Source organism: Nicotiana attenuata, unplaced genomic scaffold (assembly GCF_001879085.1).
Source record: "Nicotiana attenuata strain UT unplaced genomic scaffold, NIATTr2, whole genome shotgun sequence".
Lineage (NCBI taxonomy): Eukaryota > Viridiplantae > Streptophyta > Magnoliopsida > Solanales > Solanaceae > Nicotiana > Nicotiana attenuata.
The window spans coordinates 157,291-169,523 of NW_017672017.1; positions in this window are offsets into that span (position 1 = coordinate 157,291).

Below are 12,233 nucleotides of genomic sequence, written 5' to 3' on the forward strand. Positions count from 1 at the left end.
GTTGTGCTATTTTGAGGTGACACACATGCTAGATGACGAGCGTGGGGTCGTGCACTATTAGGGATTGTGACTTGGTCCACCCCGTACGACTATTAAGTCGCGTATTTCATTGAAAACTGTTTGATATTATTGTGTTTTCGGAAGTATTACTATGTTTGGGGCTGAATGCCGTGTTTGGGCCTTGTGCCGACTATTTGGACCCTTAGGGGCTTTTTACCACTGTTTCCCACTATTTTTAATAATATTTACACTCAGTCATGCTATGCTTTCACTGATTTCATAACTCGGATTTTATTTACTCCTTTTAATTTTGATATATGATATTTTGAACCGAGTACCTGTCTTACTGTTAGACCGACGGGCTTGAGTGAGTTCTGACTGAGTGAGGCCAAGGGACTGTGTTGTGAGGATATCATGGGATCGGGTTGCGCGCCGCAGCAGGTTGTACTGATTTATGATATATGAGAGGCCAAGGGCCTGATTTGTTATGCCACGAGATGGCTCATGTTAGCGCTTGGGCTGTAGAAGCCCCTCCGGAGTCTGTTCACCCCCAGTGAGCGCGGGTACCCAGTGTGAGTGATGTGATATTGCCCGAGGGGCTGTTGTTGTTTAATGTTGTTGCCCGAGGGGCTGATTACGAGTGATTGTGAGGTAGCCTGAGGGGCTAGTTCTGTTGATATTTGGCACGAGGGGCGGTTTATGGTACATGTTTTGTCCGAGGGGCTGTTTACGTTTCTATCCCTTTTACTCACTGTTTTCATCACTCGTTTGAAACTATTGAAAGATGATTTAAAAAGGTTTTATTGAACTGAGTTGTTTTTACGAGTTAATTGATTTACTGTATTGTTCTGGACATATACTATTTTCCTGTAGTGCTATCACGTGGAATTGCCTGTTTTCTTACTGCTCAACTGCTTTTACTTTTATTACTTACTGAGTTGGCATACTCACATTACTCCCTGCACCTTGTGTGCAGATGCATGAGTCTTGGGACGCGATAGTGAGTGCTAATCAGTCTTCCAGCAGGTCTCTGGAGTTGACTAGGCAGCTGCTTGGCATTCGCAGCCCTATGCTTCTCCTCTTATCTTACTTAGATTGTCTTAGTATTTTATTTCCGGACTATGTTATCTTTCTTGTTCCTAGACGAGTTTGTAGTTGCTCATGACTGGTGACACCCCGATATCGGGCTTGTGTTATATTTCCGCACTACTTATTCAAACTTATATTATGGGATTTTAGTTAATTAATGACTTAATATGATTTTCTGGTTGGTTTTGGGTTTGTGTCGGCTGGCCTAGTTTCACGATAGGCGCCATCACGACCAGGTCAGTTTTAGGGTCGAGATAAGTTCATATCAGAGCCTAGGTTACATAGGTCTCACGAGTCATGAGCGGGTTTAGTCGAGTCTCGCGGATCAGTACGGAGACGTCTGTACTTATCCCGGGGAGGCTGCAGAATCTTTTAGGAAAAACTTCATATTCTTGAATTCCTGTCGTGCGAATCTGTTGATTCTAGTACTAAACTTCTGTTATTCTATTCTCTCACAGATGGTGAGGACACGTGCTACCGGTCAGGACGGAAGACCACCAGTACCGCCAATTGGGGCCACCAGAGGCCGAGGACGTGGTCGAGGCCGTGGTTGGGGCAAGGGTGCAGCCCGCACAGCAGCTAAGGCAGCACTTGCAGATCCACCAGCTATCCCAATTCAGGATCAGGTCCCAGTGGCGGACGCTCCAGTAGTACCAGCTCAGGCACCGACTGTGCCTATTATCATCCCAGGCCTTCAGGAGGCCCTGGCCCAGATTCTATCAGTATGCACTGGCCTGGCTCAGGCGGTCTCAGTTACTATAGCCGCAACTACTTCACAGGCCGGGGGAGGCAATCAGACTCCCACCGCTCGCACACCTGAGCAGGTCGTGCAGGGACTTCAGACACCGGGGGCACCTCCAGCCTAGCCGGTTACAGTTGCTCAGGACAATGCAGCTCTTGTTATGCCAGAGGACGAGCCGTGCAGGTTGGAGAGGTTTGGTAGACTTCAGCCTTCGACTCTTAGTGGTGCAGAGGGCGAGGATGCCCAGGGTTTCTTAGACAAGTTTCAGAGGATGCTTCGGACCGCGGGTATTTTGGAGAACAGTGGGGTCTCGTTCACTACTTTCCAGTTTTCAGGGGCTGCACTAAGTTGGTGGGAGACTTACGAGTGGCGTAGGCCGGTTGGAGCAGCGCCCCTTTCTTGGCAGCAGTTCTCCGTTCTCTTTCTGGAGAAGTTTGTACCTGAGTCTCGCCGGGAGGAGTTGTGCAGGCAGTTTGAGCAGCTTCGTCAAGGTGATAGATCTGTTTCACAGTATGAGATGCGGTTCTCCGAGTTGGCTCGTCATGCGGTCTGGTTGGTTCCCACAAATCAAGAGAGGATGAGGAGGTTTATAGATGGCCTCGGTTATCATCTTCGGTTGCTCATGACCAGAGAGAGAGAGTGTCTGGTGCCACCTTCGATGAGGTTGTGGACATAGCTCGGCAGATTGAGATGGTTCGTGGTCAGGAGAGGTTCGAGAGGGAGGCTAAGAGGCCTCGTGGTCAGGGCGGATTTAGTGGTACTCATCACGGGGGTCAGTTTTAGCACGGCAGAGGCCGTCCATTCAGGCAATCTCAGTCAGCTCGCCCAGGTTATCTTGGGGCATCATCGGGCCATGGTTCTCATAGTTCTCATAAGGGTCATTCCTCACTCAGTGCCCTTCCAGCCTAGAGATCGTCCCGTGCTCCATCAGTTTAGGGCTCTTCCATGCCAGGTTCTTCTGCTAGTCATCCCGGTGCTAGGGGTTCCCTTCAGTCCCCGTCTCCAGCACTAGGGAGTTGTTATGAGTGTGGAAAGTTGGGGCATATGTGGAGGCGGTGTCCTCATCGCCTTGGGGGTTCATCTCAGTAGAGGAGTCAGCCATCGGCTTTAGCACCAGTTACTTCACCACCCACCCAGCCAGCTAGGAGTGGAGGACAGTCAGCTAGGGGTCGCCCCAGAGGGAGAGGCCGATCAGGTGGTGGTCAGGCCTGTTTCTATGCACTTCGAGCTAGACCCGATGCTATTGCTTCAGATGCTGTGATTACAGGTATCATCTTGATTTGTCACTGAGATGCCTCTGGCGTTATTTGATCCTGGCTCCACTTTTTCCTGTGTGTCATCATATTTTGCTCGTTATTTGGATATGCCCCGTGAATCTCTTTTTTCATCTGTTCATGTATCTACTCCGGTAGGTGATACTGTTGTTGTAGACCCCGAACTACATATGGCCTGATTCCTGTAAAACCAGGGATATGTAGGCAGCTCAAGAGCCAGAGCTCGGTCGAAATTCTTTGCAAATCACCTCTTTCGGTCAAAATTGGTCATCCTATCTTTACCCGATAACTCTATCATCCTTCCCGGGTAAAGATGGGCAGCTGTTGATACCCAATTTTTCCCTAGATATTTTTATACTCAAAATACTTTCAAAATAACATATGTGTGCATACATAAGCACACCCAAGAGTTTTGGTACTTTTACCAAAATTTAAATGATTTTTAAAACCAATTTATTGCCTATTTTAATACCACAAAATCCAATAATTATTCCCCAAATTATCATTTTGGTGAATAATTTATTTCAGTCTCATATTTACACCAAAATATAATTAAGGTGATTTTTGTACATTTTTACAAATTTATTTGGTATTTTTAAAGCTAAATTGCATGTAATTGCAATTATAGCCTATTTTACGGTTAATAGCATTTTATAACTACAAAAATTATTTCCAGTATTTTTAAATTAATATTTATATATTATTTGTTGGCCCAGTATTTTTAATTTGCTTTTGAAATCATTATTATTATTTTTTATAAAATAAAAAGGGGAAAATTGGCTATTTAACACTTAGCTTATTTCTATTTCAATAACAGCCCTTCCCCCTTTCAATTGTAGCCTTAATCTGGCCCAATTCCGCCCCCAAATTAAACGACCCAATTCCTAAAATACCCAACCCACGAACCGTTCTCAAACCCGCCCGGTTTTCTTTAAAAATCCAAGCCGTTGATTATTTTGATCAACGGGTGATATCCTTCCTTTCCTTTTTTAATCACCTAACTCCTCTAACCCTACCTCATTTGAATAGAGACGCCGCCTCTAACTACCTTCGTCTCCCTCAAACCCTCTCTAGCCTCTCCGAACCCTAATCACCTCCCACCTTATCTCACCTCGTTTCCACCAGAATCCATGGCATCTCCTGCCATAAATGGCCTGTACTCACCCTCTCTCACCCCTAAGCCTGAGCTACTCGAAGTTTGAAAGCTTGACCTTGATGGTCCTCTCTCAGATTTGTCTCAGATCTGTAGATCTAGGGTTCTCCGGCCACGCTCCGGCATGTTCAAGCACGAGAAGCTTGATTCCTGACCGTTTTGACTCAGGATCTGATCTTGTTCTTCCAAGCCTTTCTCGTTTCTAGGGTTTCTCTGAAACCCTAAGCCATTCGAGGTTCTTTCACCATTATTGGTTTAGATCTGTACTATGTCTATGCTTTTCTTGACATTTTGAGTGTTTTCCCCAAAAGTTTTTGTCAAAATCGTTTCTCTCCGATTTTTAGGGTTTCCGCAAGGATTTTTGAAAATATTTTTCTGATCCTTTTCTTCTTTGCTTTATGTGTGTTTGTTTATACCTTGCTCGTATGATTTCCTTTATTTTTATGCATATATGGTCTTTTACCCTTTACTTTTCTCCTGTTAATTTCTGCTATGTTTTCATTACTCTTCTGCTATATGTGCCTACCGTTAAAGTAATTTTTGACTATGCTCATGTTCCTACATGCTTCATCTGCTTGTGTTCAACTTTGCACTGTCTCTTTCTTTCTGAACTCGTTTATGTTCTGAGTTTCTCGAATATGTTCTTCATGATTTTTTTTTCTTTCCTTTGTTGTTCAAGCATGCTGTCATGACTGTTTTGTTGAGACTCTGAAAAACAAACAACCTGCTTTCCCACTTCATGTCTGATTCAATTTTGAAACCCTAGGGTTTTGGGGTTTCCTATGACGATGTGGATTTTTGTGTTCGAGTTAAGGCTCCACTTGGGAACCATGAATTCTCAGACTCACTAGGAGTCTGCAAATTGAACATGTATCTCTTTGCTTATGATTCTGAACTTCTCCTCGATTGAACTCTGTTCTAAATAATTTGACTTTCTCTTCTTGATTCACATGATTGTGAGTTTTATATATAAGAACTCTTCTTTCAAAAAGGTTTTGACAGCTACTTGATTGATCTTGGACTCCTTTGATGGGGTCTCGACTGATTGCCACTGATTTTCTTTGTTTGAGCCCTCCTCTACCTATTCCTGACTAGGTCCATTCGAATTAAACCTGTTTACTTTGATTTTTATTAATTGTCTGATTGATTCCCTTTCCTTTTCTCTACAAATCAAGTGCCATTGAATTCTTTCCTTAAATAAACCTTATGTATTTTCCCCTCTTATGCTGCTGTGAAAGATTTTACTGAAATTCCCTTTCCTTAATTACATTCTCCCGTTTGAAATTAAATCCCTTGACTGAAGGGAGAATATTTGTGACTGATTTTTAAAAGGTTTTCTTACCTTTCTTACTTGTTTCTCTACACTATTAAAGGGGATGCCCTTCTACACTTTTAAACACACGATCAATTCTGATTACTTTCACTGAATACTCTCAAATACACTTAGAATTTTCACAAACACTCGAGTTCTCTGAACTCACAAGCATAAAGTATTTTTCTCTGATTGTGGCTTTGCTTGAAGACTTTCGCTTTCTTTTGCTTGTCTCTTTCTGAAACTGGTATGTCCTAGTTTTAATTCCAGCATCAACTCTAATGTGTTTACTTACCAATTCTCCTGTCCATGCTAACTTTACTGCCTATAGAATTTAACCTTTGTGTAACGTGCTTATATCTGGTTTATGTCTTGCAATGAATCCCATCCCCCATGTCCCCCTATGTGTTGAGCTATAGTTTAGAAAACATGGAAATATACAATGTTATTGTCCATGGATGTAAACTGGACCCTTTGGGTCCTAAGCTCTTTCAGTTTCCCATCCCTATTCCCTTATGTGTGTTTGAATTAAGGTCTGGCCTGGCAGCATCCAAATTGCTATCCAGAGTTGAACCTGACCTTCAATAGGTCCTAACTCTCCAATGTTTGGCTAGTGGGCTGGTCAGGGGTGTGCCAGCATTTTATGTTGCTGGGCATGACCACCAGCTTGTCTTGGCATCCCTTATATCCCTCTACTGCACTTACACTTGTTCCTAGACTCTAAGATCTGCCCCCCTCCAATGAGCCTTGCCTTGGGACCTTGAGCTCCCTCTGAACTTGGACATTGGAGGGTTGGCCCTTCCACACTACACTTTCATTCAGTTCTGATATCTGGGTGTGAGCATTTGCCTGGAGTTCTTGAAATTCCTTGGAACTTTGACACATCCCAGATAAGAGAAAGGCTTTGGAACCTGATCCTGGTAGTTGGCTCATATCATATTGTTAGACCTTGGGTTTGAATTAGGCTCCATGATGCAGCTTAAGAGTTCTGATTGTAATTTTATTTCCAGTTTTTGATTCATCTTGGTCTGTAATAAAATTTTGTAATAACCTCTGTGGTGATTAGTGAAAAGGGAAGGGTAACCATGCATGCGAAGGGGTAGATATCATGCTCATAGGGAATTACCACATTTCTGTACTCATGTATCTTGCCTACAGCTTTGCACATTTATGTTACCACGTAGATACCATGTCTATAGGTTTATGCATCCACATAAGATATCATGTCTATAGGTTTATGCATCCATATAGATACCATGTCTATAGGAATGTTGTATCTCCATATGGATACCACGCCTATAAGTAACCAGAAATCCAGACTCTACGCATGCATTGTTCACTAGGCAAACCTATTTATAGGATTAAAAACTAACAGTATTCAGATACCATGCTTATAGTATTTCTGCGCTTTTGCTACGCCTATAAAAAGTGTTTAAATTAATGAAGCTAGAAAGCATGCCTATAGGAATTATCAATCAAATCTAAATCACTAGTTTTAAGATTAGCACTAATTACCGAACTCGCATCATTCTGTTAAAACTGGCAACTTTCTTAATCAGTTTGTTTCTTTATTCCTGAAACCAGTAGATGCCATGCCTATAGGCCATCACGTAGGCAAACAAGTATGTAGTTAATTAATTGCACTGGTCTTCGATAAGTTGCAGCCAGGCGAGCCTAATGCGAACTTCTTGCCTGAAAATATGTAATGAACCAGCCTACCTAACGTTAAGCATAATTTCGACCTAATCAGTACATGTAAGACATGCTAAACTACATGATTTTCTGTGATTAAAGGAGGTTTATCTGAGCCTTAATTGTTTTGTGCTCCCATAACTGCTTTATGTGTTTTGCTTGACGCCTTAGTATTTTAACCTTTTTTAAACCTCTGAAAAGCCAAGCTTCCTCCCTTTAGGATTAGTAGTCTTAAAAGCCTCCAGGACTAATAGGTGGGACGGGTAATAGCATGCAATAAGTAAACGAGACTATTTCGTGCTTAATACCTTAACGGGGTGGGAAGGGTAAACATGGAGATGATGATCACACGATAACACTACGCGTACAATTGACTACCGGTGTTGTGTGGATGATCCATGTGATTTACAAACCTAGGACCCCTTTTCTTATACAACTTTGTTTAATATCAATAAAATCCTATCTTTTCAACTACTCAAAACTCCTCCTTAATTTTACTGCGTTATGCCTTTTCTTCCAAATTGTTCTTTTTTGTTTATTCAATGTATTGATTAATTTTCTGCGTTTAGTCCCCCTTTTAAACAAATTATAGATCATCTAGACCTTGATCCCACATACTTGTCACGTATATATTTGCAACCCTTATGTGTAAAATCCTTTGTGTATCTATTTGCATTTAAAGTCACAACATAGCATGACCGGGAACCACACTAGTGGGTCTTGAGGGGTGCCTAACACCTTCCCCTTGAGATAATTTCTAGCCCTTACCCGAACTCTGGTTTTCCAACTCAAAAACCCTTCTTAGTGTCCTAATGCACTCAATCATTAGGTGGCGACTCTTCAATTCCAAAAACCCAATTCCCAAGCGGGAATAGAGTTGTCTTCCCGAATGTCGTAAACCCGATTTCGCGAGAGAAAAAGGGGGCGTCGACAGTAGTGAGGGACTTTCCGGATGTGTTTCCTGCAGACCTGCCGGGCATGCCACCGGACAGGGATATTGATTTTCGTATTTATTTGGTGCCGGGCACTCAGCCCATTTCTATCCCACCGTATCGTATGGCACCAGCAGAGTTGAAGGAGTTAAAGGAGCAGCTTCAGGAACTCCTTGATAAGGGGTTTATTCGGCCTAGTGTGTCGCCTTGGGGTGCGCCAGTTCTGTTTGTGAAGAAGAAGGATGGCACGATGAGGATGTGTATTGATTATAGGCAGTTGAACAAGGTCACAATCAAGAACAAGTATCCTTTACCTCGTATCGATGATTTATTTGACCAGCTTCAGGGAGCGAGGGTGTTCTCGAAGATTGATCTCCGGTCAGGGTATCACCAGTTGAAGGTCAGGGACTCGGATATTCTTAAGGCAGCTTTCAGGACCCGATATGGTCATTATGAGTTCCTTGTGATCTCTTTTGGGCTGACCAATGCCCCAGCAGCATTCATGCATTTGATGAACAACGTGTTTCGGCCTTATCTCGACTCGTTCTTCATTGTATTCATTGATGATATTCTGGTATACTCGCGTAGTCAGGAGGAGCACGCGGAGCATTTGCGAGTGGTATTGCAGCGGTTGAGGGAGGAGAAGCTTTATGCAAAGTTCTCCAAGTGTGAGTTTTGGCTCAGTTCAGTGGCTTTCTTGGGGCACGTGGTGTCTAGCGAGGGTATTCAGGTTGATCCGAAGAATATACAGGCGGTTCAGAGTTGGCCCAGGCCGTCCTCAGCCATAAAGATTCGCAGCTTTCTTGGTTTGGCAGGTTATTACCATCGGATCGTTCAGGGATTTCCATCTATTGCATCACCCTTGACCAAGTTGACTCAAAAGGGTGCGCCTTTCATGTGGTCGGATAAGTGTGAGGCGAGTTTCCAGAAGCTCAAGACTGCTTTGACCACATCTCCTGTGTTAGTTTTGCCATCATCTTCAGGTTCATATACAGTGTATTGTGATGCTTCGAGAGTTGGTATCGGGTGTGTGTTGATGCAGGAGGGTAGAGTGATTGCTTGTGCTTCTCGTCAGTTGAAGCCCCATGAGAGGAACTACCCTGTTCATGATCTAGAGTTGGCTGCCATTGTACACGCCCTGAAGATTTGGAGGCATTATTTGTATGGTGTGTCTTGTGAGGTGTTTACTGATCATCGTAGCCTCCAGCACTTGTTCAAGCAGAAGGATCTCAATTTGAGGCAGGGGAGATGGTTGGAGCTGCTAAAGGACTATGATATCTCTATCTTATATCATCCGGGGAAGGACAATGTAGTGGCCGATGTTTTGAGTAGGAAGGCGGTGAGTATGGGCAGCTTGGTGTATATTCCTGTTGGGGAGAGACCTCTTGTAGTTGATGTTTAGGGGTTGGCCAACCGGTTCATGAGGTTGGATATTTCGGAGCCCAGTCGGGTCTTAGCTTGTGTGGTTTCTTGGTCTTCCTTGTTTGATTGCATCAGAGAGGGCCAGTATGTTGATCCTCATTTGCTTGTCCTTAAGGATAGAGTTCAGCACGACGATGCCAGAGATGTGACTATTGATGATGATGGGGTGTGAAGGATGCAGGGCCGGATAAGTGTGCCTAATATAGACGGGCTTCGAAAGTTGATTCTGGAGGAGGCCCATAGCTCGTGGTATTCCATCCATCCGGGTGCCGCGAAGATGTACCAGGATCTGAGACAACATTATTGGTGGAGAAGGATGAAGAAGGATATTGTGGAATTTGTAGCTTGGTGTCTCAATTGTCAGCACGTGAAATACGAGCATCAAAGACCGGGTGGCTTGCTTCAGCAGATAGATATTCCAGAGTGGAAGTGGGAGCGGATCACCATGGACTTTTTAGTTGGACTCCCACGGACTTTGAAGAAGTTCAATGCTATTTGGGTGATTGTGGATCGGCTGACCAAGTCCGCGCACTTCATTCCTGTATGTACTACCTATTCTTCAGAGCGGTTAGCAGAGATTTATATCCGAGAGATTGTTTGCTTGCATGGGGTTCCAGTATCCATCATTTCAGACAGAGGTACTCAGTTCACATTGTTGCTTTGGAGGCCGTGCAGAGAGAGTTGGGTACTCAGGTTGAGTTAAGCACAACTTTTCACCCTCAGACAGACGGGCAGTCCGAGCGCACTATTCAGATATTGGAGGACACGTTGCGCGCTTGTGTCATTGATTTTGGGGGTTCGTGGGATCAGTTTCTACCGCTCGCGGAGTTTGCTTATAACAACAGTTATCAGTTGAGTATTCAAATGGCTCCATATGAGGCTTTATATGGGAGACGGTGTAGATCTCCAGTTGGCTGGTTTGAGCTGGGAGAGGCTAGACTTTTGGGTACAGACTTGGTGCAGGATGCCTTGGACAAGGTGAAGGTGATTCGGGAGCGGCTTCGTACAGTGCCGTCGAGACAAAAGAGTTATGCTGACAGGAAGGTTCGCGACATGTCCTACATGGTGGGGAGAAGGTTCTATTGAAGGTTTCACCCATGAAGGGTGTTATGAGATTTGGGAAGAAGGGTAAACTGAGTCCTCGGTTCATTGGGCCTATTTAGGTGCTTCGGAGGATTGGGGAGGTGGCTTATGAGCTGGCTTTGCCCCTAGCTTGTCGAGTGTGCATCCAGTATTTCATGTTTCTATGCTTCGGAAGTATATTGGCGACCCGTCTCATGTTTTGGATTTTAGCATGGTTCAGTTAGATAGTGATTTGACTTATGATATGGAGCCAGTGGCTATATTGGAGCGGCAGGTCCGAAAGTTGAGGTCAAAGGATATAGCTTCAGTGAGAGTGTAGTGGAGAGGTCGGCCCGTGGAGGAGGCTACCTAGGAAACCGAGCGGGAGATGCGGAGCAGATATCCTCACCTATTCGAGGCTTCAAGTATGTTTCTTGACTCGTTCAAGGATGAACGTTTGTTTAAGAGGGGAAGGATGTAACGACCCGGCCGGTCGTTTCATGAGTTACCACTCCATTTCCCCCATTTCTGCTTCTTAATGTGTTGTTCAGTCGCATTTAGGGCTGGGAAATTGGCTTAATAATTAAAATATGAACTTTTGAGCATGTATTGACTAGTTTTTACCCCATTTGGATAGTTTTGGATCGTTCGGCTCCGATTTGGAGGCTTGAGCGCGTTCTTGAATCGGAATATAGACTTCGGAGCGAGGTGAGTCTCCTTTCTAACCTTGTAAGAGGGAATTGTCCCCATAGGTGAGTTAATTGGATATGTGCTGCTATTTGTGGGGGCTACGTACGCACGAGGTGGCGAGAGTCTGTGCGTAGCTACTATTATGCTTATGTCTGGGTAGTCTAGGACCCAAAAGCATGCTTTACTTGTAATACTTGTAACCTTATTGATAGTTTAAGTTGCATAAATCATACCAAAGTGGCAAATGACTTTCTAAAAGAGGTAAACTTCATTTTCTTGACTTGTAAAAGAGAAATTTACACCTCCTTGAATAATTGTTTCCCTGATGAAGTCTTGATTGACTGTTTAAATGTGTGCTTATATGTGTACCTGCGTCGCATGTATGATTCGCGAGCAGGGTGATTGTTTATTTATATTTGACCGAGTCGCATGTATGATTCGCGAGCGGGGTAATAGATGCATCTATGGTTCGCGCCATTCGATCCTCTGGCAGTGCACAGTTTAAATATTATTGGATCAGTCCGTACGACCTCGGCATGATTTGCGCATGCTTGTAATGTTTGCCTTGAGATTTATAAATGCTGATATTCGTTCTCCCTGGCCTGAGATAAATGTATAAATAATGAAAAGGAATTTGGAAATTTCCTATGAAATAAAGAATTGTTTATTTGCTTTATTCTATTGAGTTGCAGCCATGTTTATAAAATCTTTGATTTATTATAGTATTGGCGTATCATTATTGGACCCCTAGTAAGTATCGAAGTCGACCTCTCGTCTCTACTTCTTCGAGATTAGACGGGATACTTACTGAGTACATGTTGTTTTGGTACTCATGCTACACTTGATGTGCATGTTTGTTGCACAA